Below are 14813 nucleotides of genomic sequence, written 5' to 3'. Positions count from 1 at the left end.
GTATCAAGATGTACTAAAAAGATGGCTAAGTTTTTGAAAGTTTTTTTAATTTATGATAAATTTCTTAAAATGACTTACATTCGGATAATACGATTAGAAAGGGGAATACATCTAGAAAATATTTAAATGACACTGCAATGTCAGCAAAGTAATGATATTATATGTCCAAATAGATATTCATTACGTGTAACATTTGTGGATATAAATATTTGGAAATGAACTAAAATTTGCAGTTTTATGGATACTCTAATTCCATCAACACAAAAAGCCACTATACATTGCACTTTGATAAACATTTAATTTCATAGATTAACGGATTGTACAAAAATCGGAATCTAAAAATAGGCTAACACAACATATATATTATTTTTTAAAAATGAACACTATAGAACTTTCTGGTATACATCAATCAAGATATCACGGGAAGACCCATGTCAATGTGTAAACAGTTTTGATTCAAGCCAATTTGACGCAGGCTGAACAGAGACGACTATGAATCAATTGCCATTGTAAAGAAACAAGAAGATCAAATACTGTTTTTCTTTGCAATGTTAATATTTCAATCATTAATCCGTAAAAAAGGGCGTTATTTATTCGTAGTAAACTCTGAATGACTTGTTGAGTTGATACTCATTATTTGAAACATAGTACAGTTACAGAAAATAGGCATCAACTAACCAACCGTCTGCAAACAAAATGTTCTCTCGGACATCCCCTGCCCCCAACCGTTGATTTCTTTATTTTTTTTTTTGGGGGGGGGGGGGGTCTGGGAAATACATCCTTAAGTTGTTTGCTTTTTTATAACCTATAAAAAATAACAAGTCTACGATTTTATGCTCTATGACATAAATGCAGTCTGTGTGAATGATCCACGTATACAGTAGTACGTCGTTTAAATTTTAAGTATATTGACATAAATCTTTACGTAAAACTGTATATAGTTAAACACTGTAAATAGTTAATGTTAAAACGTGGAACGGAATGTTTTATAACTGTTAAAGCGGTAAATTTAATCATACCCATGCCAATATTAACTATATTGAAGAAAAAAAATAGTTTATGAATAATGGCAGGAAAAGTATTTAAAGGCAAATGTTACCGACCTTTTCTTATTTAGATTAAAACAATTTATTAGAAATATTTTAACAAGGCCTTGGACATCCAATAGGAAGTAGCTATCTATTTCTTGACTTGTTAAAAATGACGCTAGATTCAAGTGAAATATATGCACCGATTGTGTAGTCTTAGCTCAAAAGCCATACAAATCGTGTTAATTTCACTGAGCTTTCGCTGAGTGGCCAGCAATGAAATAGACAGGCTTTCGTCACATTGCTGTTTTTACACAACTACTCAAAATCCTAGCTCCTGTTAAAATGCTCTAAACTATCTTGAACACCGTGTGAACTAAGCGTTAAGTGCGCGTGAACTAAATGTTCACAACACACAGGAGATGCATTGTATAGAATGACTATTCATTAACGAGGCTTGGGGGTGGCTGCCATATTAAAACGTTTTTATCTCTACACAAAAAAGATTTTCACTTAAATGTTCTATAACTCTTACGTCGTACTGAAATGGAAATGGATATGATGGTACTGAAGCATTATTTTAAAGAGTCAATTGATGGTAACCAAGGTATACAAGATGCCAAAAAATCATTTCAGCTGTTTTTCAGCACCTTTTTTACTATTCAAAGGGAGGTAACTTGTAAAACTCCAAATATTTTGTTCAAATATTTTCTTTCTTTTTAATTTTTTTTTAATTTCACCATCAAAAATCTTTTTTAATGCTCAATCTTTATTACATATGTAATGATTATTATCATGTTAAAATTTGGAAATAATTTTGTGGCTACTTTTTTTTTCTTTACATATTTGCATTTGTGTGTCAAATATATTTTTTGGTAAAAATTGTAAAATTTTTCTTTATAACAAATAATGTCAAGTTTTTGTTATTGTGTTTATTTTTAGTGATGTTATTGGTATCTTTTTTTGGCCTTTAATAATTTTTCATATATTTTTCATTTTTTTTTTTTTACATAATGTGCAATTGTTTCAGATGCAAGAAATGATAAAATTAACGATGATTGTGATGTGATCTTTTACATTAAAATGTAAATTAAGAGTATATGAGACATTTCTACAAATTTAGTGAAATTTGGAGACAATTTTTTTGGGCCCCCCAGCCTCCTTAAAATTCTGATGTCTTCTTCCAGGTCTGAGGAAAACCCAGATTTCAGATATTTAATTTCGTCTTCCTATTTTTTGGAGATGATTTGCTGGGTCATTTTTGTGGTGTTTTAAATATGTTTGAGGCGGGTTTTCAGTCTAACGAAGGGAATTTAAATAAGTATAAAGTTATCAACTATAAGAACTAGTTTTGTGTTTAATCAATATACAACTTTTAAATATTCAAATGATTTTATTTTTTTTCATATCTATTGCTTATAATCACGGAACAGCGTATGCATAGTAAAGCTGTTCTTCACTGCAATAAATGCGTTCTTGGGGATAGAGAATATCATAATGTTTAGGGTCCTTTATTCTTGGTGTTAGATCATATAACAGTTGCCGTTTCGTAAATCGGTTGTCATATTGCTAACAGTTTAAAACGATTTAATGGTTCATGCAACATATATCACTTCAATATATTAAACTATGTTTTTTTGTCTTAAATATTGAAAAAATATAAAAATGTTTTCTATTTATAACTTTTTATCACAAAGGAGCTTTCTCGTAGATGAACATTATTATTTAAAAATTATATAAAATTGACGTCTCGACTTAAACGCAATGAATCTCATATTGCACATTCATAACTATGTTGAGAAAAGTTTCTTTACGCTTTGCATTTTCACAGCAAGTATACAAAACTACTTTTAATGTAATATGATATGCTACCGACTTTTTCGTTTAGAGATTGAAGTAACTTGTCCCTTTGACTTTGGTTATTGAGTAATGGCCATAAAATATATGGTGGGTTCGAAAAGTAATGTGGCTAACCCCTGTTTAATGAGAATAAAGTACAAGTTCAGGTGTACAGTAATTATTTAATCTAACAGTTTACTTTATATAAAGATAGATAACTCTGGTAATTTTAAAACCGAAGTGTTAGTCTCTAGAGTTTTCTTTCGTTAAAATTTACCCCGAGGCTCTTAGTTCGTAAATATTTCATTCTGTCCAGGTATTGTAAAGTACTACAACCTTAATGTATCTATTATTATATATCTTCAATTAGTGAGGGATTTCTGAATAAATTCATTTCGCCAGTGAAACGTTTGGAAACATGATCCTCTACTCAAACTTTTATCATAACAATTCTTGTAATTATATATAACTAGTCTTCTTTCTACGGATTTTTTGTTTTACCAAAAATCAGCCTTTTCATAACCTAAAACATGATGCTCTGCTATATGATTGCTTTCTTAATCAAGCTTCTTGGTTCAAAACTCCGGACTTAATCGCAGGTGTCGCACTCATCTGCTATTTTCTAAACCCAACAGAAAAAGTATAGCGTTGAAAGTTTGGTGATTTTCAAATGTATGTACAATTATTGCTTTGATTTTCAGATGCATATGCAGTTATTCTTTTTTTCACCCGCAAAACACAATTATAAATAAATTTAAAACGTAATAGCTTGAATTTGTCATACACTATTAATAGCCATATGAAATATTAAAATGAAAAAAAATAACAACTTTATATTGTTTTTTTTATCACAAAGGGATAAAGCTCACCAGTTTAAATATGTTTTATGCAGTCATTATGCTTTCTTAATACTTGACATAATTTTTGATTGAGTTGATGGTAAAGTCCTGTTTTTCCCATCTTTTTACGATATGCACATTGCATGTATATTTACGCTCTGTTATAATATATAGATCAGATATTGTCGACATCTATTAATGTAGACGTGGGAACTTGTTGGATCTTTGATCTTTGATCTCGGTGTCAGATTAATAGTAAGACGCCTTACCTGATACATTTGATGCTAATTGTGTCTCGCTTGCAGACGTAATGGTACTGATTGGTTTAAAAATTGTAACACGCAAAATCTATATGTATGCGCGGAAGAAAATTTAGTGTGGAAATTGTTCACTTATAATGTTGAAAATATCTTACTTATAAACCTTGAATTTGTGTAGTTGATGAGTTTCTTGAAATAATTTAGAACAGATAAAGTGACATATCTTAAAGTTCTGGATTGTATTTTTTAGTTTGTTTTTGAGATTCTAAAAATGATCGAGAAGTAATTTACTTTTTTCATGATAAGTACATCTATATAGTTATATTCATAAAGATCCAATTTGCGATGACTAGTATCGATTCATGTACCTGGTGTTCAATATATCCCCCAAATTGGGTGGAAACTGTTCTCTTCATAAATGCTGGCAGTTTGCTTTTAATTATCTAAAGCCATCAAAAAAGAGAAAACTTTTTTTAGCTATTACCAGAATAGAGAATCGTCCCTGAGTGATGTGTTTTTAATTTTTTAAATGTTTTTTTGCGATGCAGCGCGACCCTATGCGCCGATAAATGAAATCACTTCCTTGTTACTATGAAACTATACATCGGCAGAAATAACAGACAAAATTATTAACGGAAGATTGTAAATTGTGATTAGATACTTAAGTTTAATCGGAGTGTACTTTACAATTTAATTGAATGAAATATATTTTACCTATTTAAACCTTCAACACAAAGGTACATATCAAGCTAATAAAATACTGTTACATGATCTGTCAAATTATTTAACATTGGATAAAAAGGATAATCATAAATGTTTTAAATATAAAAAATGTTATTTCTATTTCAATTTAAAAGTTTGATGAACATCTTAAGTTTTAAACTTTATGAATTGTCATTATGTTATCTGATTCGTCAAAAAGATTTAAAATGTTTGTCTACTGATGGTGCCTTTTCTTGTATGTTCAAGTCATAAATACAATCCTCCATCAATTTACGCATGTACAGCTGTACATTAAAAGAAAATTCAACTCCAGTTATGAAATGCTATCGTTTTTTTTTTTCTTATTGATTCAAATATGTTTAGATGATGGTACAAATGTTAATACATGTATTTACGATTCTCCAGTCTGTGAAGAACATATCTGAACAAAACTTTATTTTTTTTTCAACATAGCTTATTGAAAAGATATTCAAGGTATTCTTGAATGTTACATAGTTATGAATCTTTGTAAAAGGTCGTTCACAGGTGATATTATTCGATATTCTACAATGTTGATTTAAAATATATGTCTTGGTTAGAAAACATCATTGGAATATATGTATCTTGGTAAGAACCTGGTAAGTTGTTAGAACTTTTGTTCGAACCAATTGTAAATGCTTATGCAATAAAATATGTTCAAATCAAACCATATGTATCTTTTCGCCGGTCTGCTATAATTAGTTTACTGTGATAGGACTTTTAAAAAGGTGATATTTACACATTTCGAATACTTATTTTACCGATGTATGCGATACATCAAACAAAAATAACTAAAAAAAGAAATCGGTCTTAAAGTTGACGTTAATTATATATCTCAAGCGCTAGCAATGATAAAAAGAAAGTCATTGAAGCAGTACATTCTTTTTTACGAGAAGAAGTAGTCTGCTGAATGGTGAAAACATTTAAAAGAGCACTCAACATTTCGTATTGATTACTTCATATATTTTAAAGTATTTTGAGCGCTTGAAATCTTTTATTTCCTGATAATATGAAATTTTATTTCCATATGTAACTTCAAAAATATGTTTTCTAATTACATCAAGGAGTTCCTATATAAATATTTATTGACCTATCCTGCTAAGCAAAGCAATTATGTATATACTAGCATTTGTGTGTTGTGAATAGACGAATTGGTTTATCCCGGTATATCTTCAATAATTATAGAAAGTGTCGTAATTATATTGACGAAGGATAAATAAATGTCTATTAGCTTTCATCTGATTAAAACTATGTAATGAATTCATGAAATAAAAGTGTTTTGGGTTTGTAAAACCTTCACATTCAGAAAACAAATGCCTACTCCTCTTCCTAATTTCGGAAATAAAGCATCTTTATTTCATAAAAACTTGATATATATCGTATATGTAAATCTTTTTTATCGTATATGTAAATCTTGATTTTAAAAAAAAAATTCTGATAAACTCATATACATAAAAGAGAAATTAAAAAAAAAATAATTTCGGAATTGAAAAAAGTAAAGCTTTTTTCACAATATTAAATTATTTGAATTATCAAAAACCTTAAATATACATATAAAAGAATTCCTGAACAGTTTGTGAACCAAGTAAGTAACACATATCTTAATCAAAAAATCTTTCTCTAATATTTCAAAATTACTATCATAATAATGAAAGTCACAACAATAAGTTGTTTAACTGTCAGCTGTCAACAAAATTTCTCTAAAACAGAGGTTTAGCCTGGATGAACCTTTCACAAACAAACAGTCCGATAATTTATCAAGAAATTCTTAAAACATTCTCGTTTAATACAATTTCAGAACACAGAATTATGCATATAAGTGTATAACTTGTAAAACTTTTTTTCAATAAATTACCTAAATTAAGTTCTATGTGTAGTTCCATTACAAACATGTTAAACTTTCAGCATTGTCTATAAAAATAATAAATCGGCAAAACGAAAGTTAACCTGTACATATGAATGCAGATATACATGTATGCAACCTGGGAGTCTAGATACATTGATTTTAATCCATAGTGGATTTCCATAAATATTTGTTATAAAATCTGAACCAAAAACGTGAGGGAGAAACCCTACTATGGGGGAAAAGCTACTATATAGTAGATTTTTCCCCCGGGGGGAAAGGCTACTATATAGTAGGTCTTCCGAGGGGGGGGGGGGAGCTACTATGGGGGAAAAACTGCTATACAACACCGGCACAAACAAACGCACCATTTTTATTAATCTATTTTTATTTTTAACATTAAATAATAAAAGCGGGGTTATGACCAGATGAATCTCAGACAACGGTTGATTTGAACATATTTTATTGTATACATATATATAAAGATACATACACAAATGGTTCGGACACAAGTTCTGACAACTTACTAGGTCTTTACCATGAACTAGAAAAATTATCCAAAACTTACAACTGTTTTTAAATGATATAGAATTGTTTTTACGATAAATGAAAATATATTATCAGTGATATATACGAAAATAAGAAACATGTACATAAACTATATTAAACAAATCTTCCAGTTTCGTTGATATACATTTGAACTAATGAGAATAATTGCTTGTTAATATTAAGGGATAATGAATCATCGCCCCATAATAAAAGATGAGTATTAATTATATGAAAATGGTCTAGTTGGAACAGATTAAGAAAAAAAAATATTTCTAGCTATAGTATAAATTTTGCATTTGAAGAAAAAATGGCATCTTCGGGTGATCCACAACGGTTAAGGTTATTATGCAAACATTAGACTCTCTGGTATGGCAATTGTTTTGACTTAGTAAGGTGACTGTCGTGGCCCGTGGACTGTTTGTTTATATAAATTGCTGTAACACTTAATAATTAAACACCGTGCATATATTTGAAAAGCAATTTGGAATGGTTATAAACATCTATGTAGTTTTTTTTTAAATCAAGTCTTCCAACAATCTGTCCATGGGTGCCAATTGTGCATCATTGTTACATGTAGCAGATTTATTTTTGTATTTTCATGAAGCAGAATTTATTAAAAAACGTGTACGTGAAAAACATAAACTACTCGCTGTGGTCTTCAACTCAACATTCAGGTATATTGACGACGTATTATCAATTATGAATTGTTATTTCCATACTTACGTCGATTCGATATACCCCAGTGAATTTGAACTAAAAGATACCAGAGACTGCGTCATCTGTTTCATATTTAGATATTTTACTGGAAATGGACATTGATGATAACCTAACAACAAAACTTAATGATAAACGCGATGACTTCAATTTTTCTGTAGTCAACTTTCCTTACTTATGTAGCAATATACCTTCATCACCTGTATATGGTGTTTTTGTCTCTTAGTTAATTAGATACGCCAGGGCATGCTCTTCGTATGAACAGTTTCTAAGAGGAAGCAAGCTACTGACAAAAAAGTTGATAAAACAGGAATATTAACGGTCTCGCTTGAAGTCATCTTTTCTTAAGTTCTTTGGTCGACACAACGACCTTGTCAGCGAATGCAATCTTCCACTGGGTCGCATGTTGACTGACGTTTTTCATACTAATTGTTAGACCATAATTAATCACCAAATTATCAACGGACTTCTCCGATTTTTGTCCCCGATTGCGACAAATTAAAGAGCACACGGCTCTTTAACACGGTGTGACCGGTCAGCAGAGGATACTTACTCCTCCTAGGCACCTGGGGCCCGTTTCTCAAAAAGACGTAAATCTGGGCCTAAGTTAGTCCGACTAACAAAGTTACGACAATATTTAGTTGGGTCTAAGTTGCGTTTCAGAAAGAGGCGTAAGTTAGGGTTTAAATGTCGAAAAAATTAGACATCTCCGCTGAGTACTAAGCATGCGCATATCGTATTTTGTTTTGCTTTGAGGCTATGATTATATGTGGTGGATCAATTTTCCAATTCATAGAACATGTAGTACCTGAAAGTACGTATGTTATACTTTCCCACTGAATGTGCATAGTTTAAGCTGTTCATGACATTTTATATTAATAAAAGTATAACAAATGACTATACACTTCTTAACATAATGAAATTTTAGAGAAAAACAGTTGATATGAAAGCGGCATATATAAGAGGTTTCAAAAACCAAATATGTGACAATTAAATGCATTGTAGATGATATTGAGGCACAATCTTATATATTAATATTAATCTATATTAAGTAAATTAAGTAACAGCTGTGACTGGGCGAAGTCAAATCAGAGTGAAACTGTCTGCAAGTGTAGAAGGAAGGAAATTACACGGGACCAAAAAAACCCTTTATACAGTATCTTGATTAAAATAAAGATATAAAAGCAGTTATCTAAGAACACCCTTCCTATTTAAAGAAAGTTTTATAAATAAAAGGTTTTCACAAGTTTAATGGAAAAGATATCTAAAAAAAATCCCCTATCCCCTTCCGGATAAGACATTTTGCATCTTTGCGGTTTTAACAAGTGCATGTGAGTTTTACTTTTTTTCCCTATCTGCTTTGGGTTATTGGGGTTGGGGTGTATACAATTGTTTATATAATAAGTATGACAAATGCAAGCTAGTTCAATTTGTAAATAATGCACACTGTTGTAAAACTGCTAAAACAAGTCGACAACTTCGAAATTAAAAAAAAATCTCTTGATATAAGTACATATTAAATATGATGAAACAAAACTATCATGAATTCAAGTAATTAAAGATCAATTCAATTAAATGAGTACAAATAATCAATGCATATTAATATGCATGAAGATCATCGATAGTACATGTGCCCCATACCTATTTTAAAAGAATTACGATCGATGATGAACGCAATTGATCACTTCATACGAGAATTAATAAGATTAATGAATTTGATTTCCAAAAATTCAATGTGTGCATGTGAAATTTTATAATATTCGATAACCTTGACAAACGCTTGTCAACAGATATAAAATTGATTCACACTCTGTACGCTTCTGAAACATATTTTTAAGTAATGTTTTAACAAACAAAAATTGCTTGTCGGGGATTAGCGGAGACAGCCGAGCGTCTGGTTGAACGAGAGTAGAGTTTGATATCAATAGTACTTGGATCCATACGATTTTTAGAATTGTTTCAATTACTAATACATAGCTTGAAATCTATCTTTAAAGATTACACAACATGATTCATATTGGTTTTCTTGAAGTTCATGTTGGAAAAGTCTAAAAATTCATATAATAAAAAAGCGCGTAATTCAAATACAGACTAGAAACTAATTGCCATGCAAGATAAGTTGATTTTAAAATAAATGATAATTGATAAAATCAACTCCTGTCAGTACTTCAGTACTTTGATTTTAATTCACTTTCTATTCTTACCTTTTTCAAGTAAAATCCACGCTGCATCTAATTTGAATGCCTATAGATCTAGAAAAGGTATCAATTTAACACAATATGAAAGAAACAGATTCTCCATTATATTGAAACAATGAACATTTTAGTTACAACCTTTTATTTCTACAACGTCGTATTATTCTTGTTAAATGTTGAAATCTCGCTTTTCTTTCATGTAATGAAAATATACTTCTTCCACTTTTGTGATTGGTTGATTTTTTTTTTTTAGGTCGGGGCATGCTCTTTAAAATGATTCACTACATGGCCACTTTAAATAACTAAAATATACATTCCTAATTGCAGTAGCGTCTCTTCTGATTCTCTGTGGATATGTTCTTTCTTTGGAGTTTATTCATATTAAAACAGTTGCAAATTGACATAATGTAATGTTCATTCTATTTACCATTTCTTGCAAAAACTGATGCCGCTTGGCTTATTAAAAAATCTATCTGCATGATTTGTCGCAGAAAAAAAACACAACGGATTGAAGGCTGCCTAGTCCGATTTTATATCAAATTTCGGCACGTTTTTAAACGATGGTTATGCAAAGTATATGTATAATAAAAATATTGCAGAAATTTTCCTAATCATTTAAGCCAAATTTCAATTTAAAAAAAAAATATGTACAAAATGTGTCAACAAAACAAACGACATAAAAGGGTATCGCGTTATTTTGCCTCATGCTAAAAATCACCTCTGGAGTCAAGACTGATATGGTTCTATTACGACTTTGACATCGCTATTAATAAAGGTCGTAATGTTCAGGCAAATTACAAATAAACATGTGTACGATTTTTTTCGCCAACATCTCTGAAGTCTGCTTTGTTTACAATCAATGCACAACATGCATGTTTAATAACCCAATCATTCGAGGAACGAAACCAAATGGTTCCCTTTTCTAAACATCCCATGATGCATTTTGGTTTGTTTTTTCACTTGCCCAAAAAGAAATTATTTTTATTTACTTTGAAAAATAACTTTAAAAGGAGACTAATTCTGCTGGCGTAAATATGAGAAATTCCATAACTTTCTACGATAAATGGTTTGTATAGAAAATTATTTAATACTGTAATAACAAAAAATTCGGACCAAGCAGCTTTAATATTATGATAAAATATGGGACTTCATTTCACTTATAGTCTCATTGCCGATTTTGAAACTTAATTTACTTCTTTGAAATATTTTTCTTTTATAACAATGTAAATGCAGTCTAGATCATTGACTGTTTTAAATATTTATCATCAATGCATTTTAATCATATCTCTTTATCGTCTTTTGTTAAACAATGGTTCGTCAATTGTCTCATAAATAATGGTTGTGTCTATTTTATAAGCACCACCTGAATATAGCAAATCCTCAAATCCAAATGATGAACCTAATAGTAAAGACACGTGTGTTGCTAAATATCCGGGCAACGAGAACCAAGGCACCCAAGGCCAACCACTCATGACAACAGTGGTACTGTGCAGTATATAACTAAAAGTGAAATCACAAAACATTATTTGTTAAACTCAGTAGTTTTTTTTTTGTTTTGGCCCAACGCATAAATATTTTCATCTTAAGTCTTGAATTGGATTTATTTACTTTTCACCACAATTTTTCCATATTTCATCCATCATATGATATATAAATAACGTGGAATTCGTGTAATATCATGTCACCTCAGGCTGGAGAACTCGTTCCAGTGAAAGGGGTTGTCAGTTCATGACATGGCCATATAATTATTAAAAATTGAATTCCTGTGTCTTTCTTTTCAATATGAATGAGAATGAATAAACATTAAGATAGGGAAATGCAGCTGAATATCAAAGATATCATGACTGCTCTTCCTTTTTTTAATCAGTTTCCGGAGGGGGTGGGTTGTTCTTAAAGGGCTAAATTCGTTTTTGTGCATTCGTCTTCCCTTGGACATTATTTACTTTAATTAGAGTTATTAACACAGTTCACACATCCTGTAATATATATTAATTTATTGTTTTAAAGTTATTCATAAAAAAATTAAGGTTTCATAGGCTTTAGGTAAAAAGGGAATGATTCTGACCACATGACTCTAAAATGAAGCTTAGATAAATACAGACTTTCAGTGGTCGTTCAAGCTTATTTTCATTTTTTTATTTATGTATATTTATGAAAGTTACGCTACACTAGCATACAATCCTTTTGTTTTGATAAAGTGAATATAAGTTGTTTTGTTTTACACTAATTAAACAGGTCACACAACCTGAGGCAGTCCCCACGGTCTCTTCACACAAAAATATGGTTTGTGCGGCAATCATGTCCTGCTTTTGCTGCTTCTGGCCGCCGGGAATATTTGCCATAGAGGCTGCATGCAAGGTGATTTATTGTTATTGTGTTTTTTTTAAACGATATCGAACGTAGTGCAATAAATTTTTAAGAGGATCTTAGTATTTCTTGTACTACTGAATGTTGACGTTGGCACGAGGCCAAGTAACGTATATATAATACTTTTTTAAAAACTTGATTATAAACTTCGAAATTTTACGTGCTATAGCTATCCTGATATGAAAGCTCAAGTAGGCATATCAAATGACATTTTGTCTGTAGTCCATCTGTCTCTAAATTTTTCGCATTTTCGACTTCTTCCTCAGAAACACTGGGCAAATTAGAAATAAACTTGGAACAAACAATTTTTGGAGAAAAGGGATTAATGTCTAGTAAAATAAAAGGCCGTGTCCCCTTTCAAGAGGAAATGGTTAAAAAATAATGAAAATCTGATTGTATGTTTCTAAATCTTCGTCTCTAAATCCAATTGGCCTGCATTACAGTAAACTGTGTGGAAACATCCTCGGGTAGTTTAAATTCAAGTTTGCTCTAACCATAATCCTCATGGTGTGGCAACAAGAAGGGGACACTTTTTTCATAGGTTTATAAAGAGAAATCTTCTTTTAAAACACTAGTCGGCCAAAAAAAAAGCTGTAACTTGTAAGTTGTGTTTTAAATCTCATGACGTATTAATTGTCACAATTTTTTTTCATTTACAGGCAGAAAATGCAGCAGCGAGAGAAGATGCTATTGAAGTCACTGTTCAGTCAAGACTCGCGCGCAGATAAATGATTATATCTGTAGTAGTGGGACTGATTTGTGTCGCGCTTTTTATTATAGAGACTTTTCTTCTCTAAAGCATTCTAATAAATTATTGAATGAAACAACCAGACACATTATCTTGTGAAACATTACTGTTTTAAAATTACTAATGTAATTTAATTAAATTGAACATGCAAAAAGCAAAAAATATGTTTGGATATAAATCCCTTAAAATTGTATTTTCTATCAAACAAATTTTTAGGTTTGTAAAAATTAATAAAAAAGAAATGTGTGAAAACTTGAGATTTCTATTTCTATTCAAGGAATTAATGTTCGCCTGAAATTGCGAGAAACACATTTTACCTATTTTTAAATATTGCTAATTCTGTTCTTAAAACGATGCATTCTATCCAAAGATTTCTTCTGCATAAAAATGTGTGTATCAAGATGTACTAAAAAGTTTTTGAAAGTTTTTTTTTTCAATTTATGATAAATCTCTTAAAAGGACTAACATTCGGATTTTATGATTATAAACGGGGAATACATCTTGAAAGTAATTAAATGACAGCAAAATGATGAGATTATATGTTTAACTAGAGATTTTTTTACATGTAACATTTGTGGATAAAAGTATTTGGGAATGAACTAAAATTGTCAGTTTTAAGGATACTTTATTACCGTCAACACAACAAGGTACATGACTATATATTGCACTTTGATAAGCATTTAATTTCATGGATTAAGGGATTGTACAAAAATTAGTTTCTAAAAATAGGTTAACACCACATACATATTATTTTAAAAAATGAACTTACTAGTATACATCAATCCAGATATCATGGGAAGACCCATATCAATATGTAAACAGTTTTGATTCAAGCCGATCTGACGCAAGCTGAAGAGAGACGACTATGAATTAATTGCCACTGTAATGAAACAAGAAGATCAAATACTGTTTATCTTTGCAATGTTAATATTTCAATCATTAATCCGTTAAAAAGACTGTTATTTATTCGTAGCAAACTCTGACTGACTTGTTGATACTCATTAAAACATAGATTAGTTACAGTAAATAGGCATCACCTCACCAACCGTCTGCAAATAAAATGTTCTCTCGGACACCCTCTGTCCCCTCCACCTCCGCCCCCAACCGTTGATTTTTTTAAGGGGGGGGGGTAGGGGTTTGGGAAATGCATCCTAAAGTTGTTTGCTTTTTTATAACATATAGAAAATAATAAATCTACGATTTTATGCTCTATGACATGAATGCAGTCTGTGTGATCCACGTAAACAGAAGTACGTCGTTTAATAATATTTTATATTGATAACTTTTTATCACAAAAGAGCGTCCTCGTAGATAGACAATATAATTTACAAATTATATAAAATTGACGTCTCTGACTTAAACGCAATGAAACATATATTGCACATTCATAACTATGTTAAGAAAAGTTTCTTTACGCTTTGCATTTTCACAGCAAGTGTACAAAACTACTTTTAATGTGATATTATATGCTACTGACTTTTTTGTTTAGAGAAGTAACATGTCCCTTTGACTTAAAATATGCGGTGGGTTCAAAAGGTAATGTGTGTAACCCCTGTTTAATGAGAATAAAGTTTTTTCTCCCATATTTAAAGTACAAGTTCAGGTGTACAGTAAGTATTTAATCTAACAGTTTTTTTTAATTATGATATTAATTTCATTTGCACATACAATATATCATACAATATATATA

The 14813-nt window shown here is 30.5% G+C and overlaps 1 non-coding gene across 1 annotated transcript; it reads left to right on the top strand.

Annotated features, from left to right (window-relative positions):
* Positions 1-9049: 9049 nt before the first annotated feature.
* Positions 9050-14808, top strand: LOC105321260 (uncharacterized). The gene is made up of 3 exons (XR_004602655.2): positions 9050-9144; positions 12244-12366; positions 13035-14808. It is a non-coding gene; the product is annotated as an uncharacterized protein (transcript).
* The last annotated feature ends 5 nt before the right edge of the window (positions 14809-14813 follow it).

This window comes from Magallana gigas, chromosome 9, assembly GCF_963853765.1.
Source record: "Magallana gigas chromosome 9, xbMagGiga1.1, whole genome shotgun sequence".
Lineage (NCBI taxonomy): Eukaryota > Metazoa > Mollusca > Bivalvia > Ostreida > Ostreidae > Magallana > Magallana gigas.
Note: the sequence above shows the minus strand (reverse complement) of the source record. Positions and strands in the feature narration are given on the sequence as shown.